General features: G+C 40.5%; 1 long non-coding RNA gene across 1 annotated transcript; it reads left to right on the top strand.

Annotated features, from left to right (window-relative positions):
• The first annotated feature begins 8,293 nt into the window (after window positions 1–8,293).
• Window positions 8,294–9,497, top strand: LOC310725671. Its single transcript, XR_014533464.1, has 3 exons — window positions 8,294–8,343; window positions 8,574–8,828; window positions 9,202–9,497. It is a non-coding gene; the product is annotated as an uncharacterized lncRNA (long non-coding RNA).
• The last annotated feature ends 48 nt before the right edge of the window (window positions 9,498–9,545 follow it).

Genomic DNA, 9,545 nt, shown 5'->3' with positions numbered 1-9,545 from the left:
TATGTTAAACATTCTGGAGAAATGAGCTCACTTACATCTTGCATGTTTTGAGATGCGGACAATAGCAACTGTCCATATATGGTGATGTTCCATATGTTAAACATTCTGGAGAAATGAGCTCACTTACATCTTGCATGTTTTGAGATGCGGTCAATAGCAGCGGCTCAGATATTTATAAATGAGACAGGATGTTAGATCGGGAGGACGGTTCGTTTGGTTCTGAACCCCTCCGAGCAAATCCTGGATGCTCGTATCAAGATGCTGTACCTTCTGTGAATAAACCTGGTTTGCATGAAAGACGGTGTCGACAGAGATTTCTCCCAAGCAACAGCTACACTTCTGCACAACCCGAAATATACATCATTTCCTGGCGTCACGAATCCTGGGCGTGTTGTGGCCTTCAGCTTCACGGATCTGCTCCATCGTCTGCTCCCGTGTCTGTCCAGCGGGCTGAAACGGTGAGTTTTCGCCCCCTGGGTGGTTCTGTTTTTCTGTGGCTGGGTCGCACCGTTTAAAGGGCCTGTGTGTGTGTGTGGGTTTTGTGTGTGTGTTGTGGCTGTTTCTGGGAGGTTCTCCGTTCTAAATTTTTTTTTTGCACTGCTGGGCAGCGCAAAAGGGGGGATTTCACTGTAATAATGGTTTAAGAAAAATTAAACGTTGAATTACAATAGAAAAGAAGTGAAGTAAAAAGTTTAAGAGATAAAAGGAACAGGAATAAAGAGAGAAGTGAAGAAAATAAGAGTTGAAGCTGAAGTAAAAAGCATAAAGGTGATTGCTTTTGAGAAACAGTTGAATATGGTAAAAAAGTTAAGGAAATAAAGGAAAACAGGAATATAAAGGTTGAAATAAAAAGGGAAAGGTAAGAATAAGGTTTAAAGAAGAAGCCGCAAGATTTGGATGAAAGCCCTTTGAGAAAGGCGATCTTAGGTGGGCCACAAAAACCTGAAAGTTCACTAAGTGACTTTCAGGTCAGTTTTAACAAACTGGATGATGCAGAATTAAAATTCAATTGAAGTTCCCACTCTGACAGATTAGCTGACGAGCTATGTGATGATGCAGCTGTCATTTGAATTTCTGCATATCAAAGAGGTAGCATAAATTGAATAAAGGAAGGAAAATAATAAAGAGAAAATAAATAGGAAAAAGGTGCGGCAAAATAGCATGCTATATGTTTGTATGACTGAGTCGACTATAGTGTATGTGACATTTAAATGTTGTGTATGTATTTATTGCGAGTTTTTTGATTAAAGAGAGATTTGTGTGTGTGTGTGTGTGTGTGTGTGTGTGTGTGTGTGTGTGTTTGAGGAAAAAGTGTGTGCGTTTAAAAAAAAAAAAAAAAAAAAAAAAAAAAAAAAAAAAGGGGGAGTCTCTTCCTCTCTGTGCACGCGGAACTAAGTGTGTGTGTGTGTGTGTGTGTGTGTGTGTGTGTGTGTGTGTGTGTGTGTGTGTGTGTGTGTGTGTCTGTGTTTGCGCGTGTGCGTTTAGCTGTGGGAGGGACCCCCTCCCATCCCGCTCTGTGTCTGATTTTTTGTGTGCGTGTGAGATACGTTATATATGAATATATATTTATTGAAATAATACATATATAGTTTATGGTTAAAAACAAGGGTTAGTTTCTAGTAATACAAGGGAAATATTTGTCTTCTATTAAGAATAAAACAATGAGCCTGAGCGTAAGGGGACTAAAATCTGCTAAAAATCTATGAGCTTCCCTCAGGAAGACTTTTTGTTCTGTTAATGACAAAAGAGAAAGATAAAAAACAATGAGCCTTTTTGGGAAAATATTTTATGTATGGCCAAATAACCTTATGAGCCTCTAAAGAGGACCTAACACCGGAGTCAAAACACCCTTAATACTAAATGAATAAAAATACCTTAAACACTGAGAGATACCCCACAGTGAGACAAACACTCCCCTGAATAATACAATTCCCAAAAAGGACATATTCAAGTAGAGAAGTTAATGAGGGTGGTGTGTGTGTGCGTGTATGAGCAACTATTATAATAAAGTGATTATTGTATATGTATATGTATTGTTTGTGAGTAATACTGATTAATAAAAGAGTTGGGGTGATTATTAAAGTAAAGCAAATGGAAGTTCATGCAATATGGTGTTTAGAGGTTAAAAGGAGATTGGAAATCTGTAGAGTATAAAACTCTGAATGCTGATGGACGTTGTGTGTGTGAAGTATGAGGTGTTATCTGTAGAGAACTAAATAAGGTCCTGTCTGCCTTTCTTGTTTAATCTTTGGTGTGTGTGGGTTGCTGAGACAGTTGCTCAGAATAAATAAATAACAATTTTTTTAATGCTTGGATGTGTATTTGAACATGTGTGTGCGTATCCAAATAGAATTTTTTACTGTGCCGTTTGATCTCTCAGCTTGAGAAGTATCGCAGTGAATTACATTCTGTGTGTGACCGTTGTGTTATGCAGTTTAAAGGACATTTGGCAACGGACTGACCAGTCATGGTGTTTAACTAGTTAATGAGGTACAATCGTTTGATTTGAACTCGGTTACAAGTTGTTGATGCAAGTTTTAAATTTTTTTTATGGGTTTTGCTGAAGTCAGTTACAAGTAATCTTTAATTTTAGTAGTTAGTTTCAATTTATGCGTACAAGAATACAGAAAGTTATTATAATGTCGAAAATAATTACTCCTGTAGATGTGGTACAAAGGAATAATCCTTTAATTAAAAATATTGCAAAAGTAATGGAGAAATGGCATAAGCGCTGGCCTGCTATTGCGTGACCGTGGCCCAAAGAGGGGACCTTTAACCCAGATGTAATCAAGACAATGCATGTGCTTGTCTCGACGTATAAGGCAGAGCAAAAGAACGGTAAGAAAGGGAAAAAACGTAGTGACAGATAGAGCTGGGTATTCTCAAATTGTTTGAAAGTGAGGGACAGAAATGGTCGAAAGCTGTTAATGATAAGAGAAATAAGGGTGTGGAGACCATAGCAAAAAGTGTAAAAGAGACGGAAAAGTTGATGGAAGAGATGAATGCACCTTTCTCCTATATGGATTTAGTAAAGGACCCCCCGCCGTATCAGAAAGGTTCTTGGAAAATAGAGACCAACATTGATTGCGTTCTAAGGGGAAAGATTGTGATAAAGTGTGTCCAGTGATAATTCGAGGACAGGATTTGGAGTATAAGCCGTGAAAGAATACAGATATGTCTGACATATTTGAAAAGTTGCCTACTCTTCAGAGTGGGGCATATCCTTGGATTTCAAAGTTGGAGGAGATTATGGTGGGAACACAAATTGCCATAGGAGACCTTAAAAGATTATTGGCTAGTCTTTTTGGGGTTCCAGGAATGGAAGAAATCCTGCAGAGAGCAGGACTTAATCGTTATGTGGGTACCGCTGTTAATGATTCAGAATTGTTTTCTGCAAACAGAGGTCGAGTGTGAAAAGCTTTTAAAAACATATTTCCAACAAATGTACACCCTGATAATATTTTTATTGAGCCACTAGGTCAGGAAGAGAACCCAAGGGCCTATGTGTCAAGAGCTCATCAGGTGTGGAGAAGCATCACAGGAAATGATCCGGATTTGAACCAGATGGAGCAGTCTATTTTAAGAGCTAAAATAGAGAAGGGACTGCCCCCACCTGTAAGAAGTAAATTAGCCGAGGTGGTTGGTCTTAGAAGTGCGGCAAAGGGTACGTACTTGGATAATATAGCTCATCAGGTGGAATTATACAGAAAAAAAGAGTATGATCAGAGACAACAAGATCAAGAAGTCCTTAGGAAGCTTAATCAAATACAGCTGGTGGTTAGGAAAAAGAAGGGGATTGCAAACAACTGATATAGATGAAGTGGAATTAGAAGGTGAACTGGTGGAGAAGTATCCATTTTGATATTAGTTCATATTATAATTTTTCATATATTTTGACTATAGCTTACTTTTTTTGTAGTTCCCTCCTATACTGAGTTAGGAGGAAAGGGGGGCATGGAATGTGATATTATGATTCATTTGTTGCCTGAGAAGACGATACTGTTTTGTTTTGTTTTTTTTCTTCTCTCCAAAGAAACAATATTGGGGAGATACATACGTTCCAGCATGGACAACAATCTGAGGTCGGAAGGCTCGGGGCAAGGAATGCTGTGATTCTACACATCAGCGACCCCATACTGAGAAACAACGCAGCCGCGGATGGACATTTTCCCCATACACACACACACACACACATATATATATATATATATATATATATATATATATATATATATATATATATATATATATATATATATATATATATATAAACATTCTGGAGAAATGAGCTCACTTACATCTTGCATGTTTTGAGATGCGGTCAATAGCAACGGTTTAGATATATATGGATGAGACAGGACGTTAGATCGGGAGGACGGTTCGTTTGGCTCTGAACCCCTCCGAGCAAATCCTGGATGCTCGTATCAAGATGCTGTACCTTCTGTAAATAACCCTGATTGCATGAAAGACGGTGTCTACAGAGATTTCTTCCAAACAACAGCTACACTTCTGCACAACCCGAAATATACAACAACAGTGCAAGACAACACAGAACAGTGAAGGACAATACACAATACACAAAATATAAAATTAAAAATGGAAATAGCTCCGCCAGTAAAACCTGTCGTAACAGAATAAGGTGCAGTGTAAACAGAAAGATGTAAACAGAATTTGTGCAATTCAGCAGTAGCAGCAATCAAAAATAAAGTTAACAGTAACCAAAGGATTTGGACAGAATATTGTGCAAAATAACAAGTTCCGGAATCAGCAACAGACGGCATGTAAACATTTTGCGATAGTGAAAAATGTGATTGGTATTGAAACCTGGGTGAACGAAGTGTATGATGGGTGTTGAGTCCGGTTTGTGCGGATCAGTCACACAGTTGTGTGTAAGTGTGTGTGTGTGTGTGTGTGTGTGTGTGTGTGTGTGTGTGTGTGTGTGTGTGTGTGTGTGTGTGTGTGTGTGTGAGAGAGAGTTCAGTTCAGTTCTTTGTTGAGGAGCCTGATGGCTTGCGGGAAAAAACTGTTGCACAGTCTGGATGTGGCGGCCCGAATGCTTCGGAACCGTTTCCCTGATGGTAGGAGTGCGAAAAGTGTGTGTGACGGGTGTATTTGGTCATCCACAATGCTGTGTGCTTTGCGGATGCAGCGTGTAGTGTAGATGTCAATGATAGAGGGGAGAGAGATTCCGATGATCTTCTCAGCTGTCCTCACTATCCTCTGTAGGGTCTTGCGATCCGAGACGGTGCAGTTCCCAAACCAGGCAGTGATGCAGCTGCTCAGGATGCTCTCAATGGTCCCTCTGTAGAACATGGACAGGATGGGGGGAGGGAGATGAGCTTTCCTCAGCCTTCTCAGGAAGTAGAGACGCTGCTGGGCTTTCTTGGTGATGGAGCTGGTGTTAAGTGACCAGGTGAGCTTGTCCACCAGATGAACACCAATTTGGTGCTCTTGACGATCTCCACTGAGGATCCAGCGATGATCAGTGGAGAATGGTCACTCTGTGTTCTCCTGAAGTCAACAACCATCTCTTTAGTTTTGTCGACGTTTAGAGACAAGTTGTTGGCTCCACACCAGGCTGTTAACCGTTGCACCTCCTCTCTGTATGCTGACTCGTCGTTCTTGCTGATTAGACCCACCACGGTCGTGTCATCGGCAAACTTGATGATGTGATTCGAGCTGTGCATTGGTGCACAGTCGTGAGTCAGCAGAGTGAACAGCAGTGGACTGAGCACACAGCCCTGGGGGGCCCCAGTGCTCAGTGTGGTGGTGCTGGAGATGCTGTTTCCGATCCGGACTGACTGAGGTCTTCCAGTCAGGAAGTCCAGGATCCAGTTGCAGAGGGAGGTGTTCAGGCCCAGTAGGCTCAGCTTCTCGATCAGGTGCTAAGGAATGATTGTGTTGAATGCTGAACTGAAGTCTATGAACAGCATCCTTACATAAGAGTCCTTGTTATCCAGATGGGTGAGGGCCAGATGAAGGGTTGTGGAAATAGCATCGTCCGTGGAGCGGTTTGGACGATATGCGAACCGCATAGGGTCCAGTACGGGTGGAAGCTGGGTCTTTATGTGCCTCATAACGAGCCTCTCGAAGCACTTCATCATGATGGGTGTGAGTGCAACGGGATGATAGTCATTGAGGCAGGAGACAGAAGACTTTTTCGGCACAGGAATGATGGTCGTCGTCTTGAGGCACGTAGGAACAGTGGCGCTGTTCAGGGAGATGTTGAAGATGTCAGTGAGGACATCTGCTAGCTGTTGTGCACTTTCTGACCACCTGCTGGTTTTGTACAAACAGAGTAAAATTTTTAAAGTAATATTTTTAAGGAGACAGAATGTTTTATGTTACAGATTTTTCTGGAACTGTGGAATCGAGTCATTTACCAGTGAATCTATGGATTCAGACTCATTTGAACCAAAACCAGTGAATCGACTCTTTATACCATTATTTAAATCATTATTATGACATTAATAAACTCTTTTGAACCGAGTTCCTTGAACTAAATCTACGGAGTCGAAATTATCAAACCAAATCTTTTTTAACTGAATAGGCTGAAAAATGTAAATAAATCTATTGAATTAAATTGTTCTTTTGTAATGTTTTGAATGCCAAACTGTTACTTTTGATGTTTTTTAACTAACTGAGGTTCTCAAAAGTTATATTTGAACTGTAGATGTTATAAGGCTGCATTCTCACTAAACTTGCATCGATAGTTTTGATCAGTTTCACTTCTGTTCATGTAAAATTGGGTTTAAACAGAATTGGGTTTTGTTTCAGAATTTTATTATGTGGATTTTAATACTTAGTTGGGAATTAAATGTCATAAACACTTTAATAAAAGAAACAAAACACACACAAAATTCAAGTATTAAGTTGTTATTAGTATAACAACAAACATAGTAGAAATAGTAAAATATAGTAGATAGGGAAAAAAAAACTATATGTATGGTGTGTGTTCACATGCTGAATCTAAACCTGCCCAGAGCGTTGCAGATTCTCTCCACTGCTGCCATTTCCTGTTCCTCATGAATTATTGAGGAATCTGGTTATAAAGCAAGTGATGTCTCGTTTGGCTGTTTTTTCCTAAATTCATTCTCAAACTCCAAAGTTTCCTCCAGCTCAACAACATGTTCCTCCAGTCGCTCTCGTTCTCTCATCAAATCAATTATCTTTTTCTCTTCCACACAGTGGTTGAGGGAATCCTGGAGCTTCCTGGTGGTTTGGCGATGTAATGTTGTCATTTCCTCCATGTTTAGTTTGGCCTTCTTTTTTTCTTTCACTATTTTCTTTCTCTCAAATTCCAACTTGACCTCAAGCACAGCAAGACGTGTCTCCACTCGCTCTCGGTCTGCTATCAAATTTTTATTCTCTTCCTCACAATGATCCAGAGAATCCTGAAGCTCCCTGAAGGTTTGAATCTGTAACATGTTCATTTCCTTCATGTCGAGTTTGGCCTTTTTTCTTTTCTCGCTTTTCAAAGTAGCCTTAAGCTGAGCAACACGTTCCTGCAGTTGTTCTTGTTCTCTCGCCCAGCTCTCTCTCTCACGTTTTACTGTTTTCTCCTGTTTCTTGCAGAGTTCCAGGAAAGACTGGAGCTCGGTGATGTTTTGGAGATGTGTGGGGTTTCTCTCAGTTATGTCCTGTTCCCACTGCTTTCTCTCAGAAGCCAAAGTAGCCTCCAGCTTTTGCACCGTCTGAAGCAGAATGGCTTTCTCTTCTCTCTCATCTGCTAACTTCTCTTTCATCAGATTAGAAAATGCATCCAAGTCTTTCACTACTTTCTCCATGTGTTCCAGCTTCTCCTTTATTTCAGCAATCTGCTCAGATTTCTTCTTTCTTCTGGTTTGAAAAATCTCTCTAAACCTTCTGAAGAGCTCCATGTTTACGTGTCTTTACTCACACGCACAAACCTCGGAAATGAGAGAAACAGAGACGCATTCTGACTTACATAGTTGCCCTACTGTGACGTCACACCGAGATGCTCCGCCGTCTGGTCTCTCTCTCTCTCTCTCTCTCTCTCTCTCTCTCTCTCTCTCTCTCTCTCTCTCTCAGAATCTTAAATGACCAGTAGGTGGCAGTGTGATGTGTATTAGAGCTCACTGTCACAGCAGGTCATTAGAAGTAGTGGAGCTCTAATGACGTCATTAATAGCGAGGACAAGACACACAGCAGTTTGGGATTCTTTTATTGACTTTATTTGATTAATTGATTTGGAGTATGATTGTGTTTCTGATCAAAGTAAGTTCATGTGTATGGAGTAAAAACAACCTGTACATTTCTCACTTCCAGACAGTATTATATGTTCATCTGCTGGAAGGAGATGAGTGAGTGAATGAGTGTCAGGTGTGTGTGATCAGCATGACATAGAGGGGCTCCGTGCGGGGGCGGGGCACACACGGGAGAAGAAGCAGAGTGCTTCGGGGAATGCCGAGGTTCGACAGCTGCCGAAAGGGGCGTGGCAGGGGGATCCCTGACAATAACTAAGTGGCTAAATACATTATTCTTTATGCATGAGCAAGCATTCAGCGGCCTACTTGAAGAACATTAGTTTACCGTTATATCCTCTGATTAAGATTCGGACTGGACAATGTGCCTCAGTGAGCAGGTATGGTTAGCTGAGCACAAGAAGAAGTACAACCAATAAGGTGATCATCTTAAATTAGAGATATTCATAATCTTAATTATAAATTGAAGTCAGATTCGAGGTTAAAATTGGATTAATGTAACAAAGTGCAATCTATTTGAGTAATCTTTTACAGTCGCGCGAGAAGGACTAACATGCAGCATACCTTCACCCACACCAGTGGATTCTGTCGTTGGGCCATTGGGTGGGCACCCTACAACATTAATATTTTTAGCCGAGCAAGCACCAATATAGCCTAAGAAATGGAAAGAATGTAAAGTGCAAAAAATAATATTTATTTCTATTCACACACTGTACTGCACCTACCCACTGGATAAAAACAGTAATAATACCATAATTCCTTTTTTGCAAAAATAAAGTTTTAGTTTTGTCCAGTTGCACGTATATTTTTAGTTTTTTAATCTGTGTTTTTGTGATATTTAAATAATTTTATAACTCATATCTATAGGTCAAAAATCACAGTGGTGTACAATTTTCATAGAATGTACATAGAGGGAATCTTTCACTCATTCTAATATCTGTGTCACTGTGGGTTTTTTTTTGTTTTTTTTCTGCAGGCAATCAAAACACGATTTGTGTCCGTTATGGAAAGCAACAATGCAATACTGGCAGCTGTCACACTTCCTATGTTCAAACTGCGATGGTTGAGAGACCAGAGGAAGAAAGAGATGGTCAAAGGAATGCTCGCAGCAGAGTTTCACAAGCTCATCCCTCACCCTGGCCCTGTTCAGCAAGGAGCCAAGATGCCTGTGTCTCCGACAACACCAGACTGAAGCTCCTTCAATGTGCAGGACTTTTTCTGTTTTGAGGAGGCTGATAATACCTTCAGCACCAGTGTTGGGCAGTCACGCGTTACCGGTAACCAGTAACTAATACTGTAACGCGTTACTTTTTAAAATAA

This window comes from Silurus aristotelis (assembly GCF_946808225.1).
Source record: "Silurus aristotelis genome assembly, chromosome: 1".
In the NCBI taxonomy this organism is placed as follows: domain Eukaryota; kingdom Metazoa; phylum Chordata; class Actinopteri; order Siluriformes; family Siluridae; genus Silurus; species Silurus aristotelis.
This window is presented reverse-complemented; position numbering and strand designations above follow the sequence as displayed.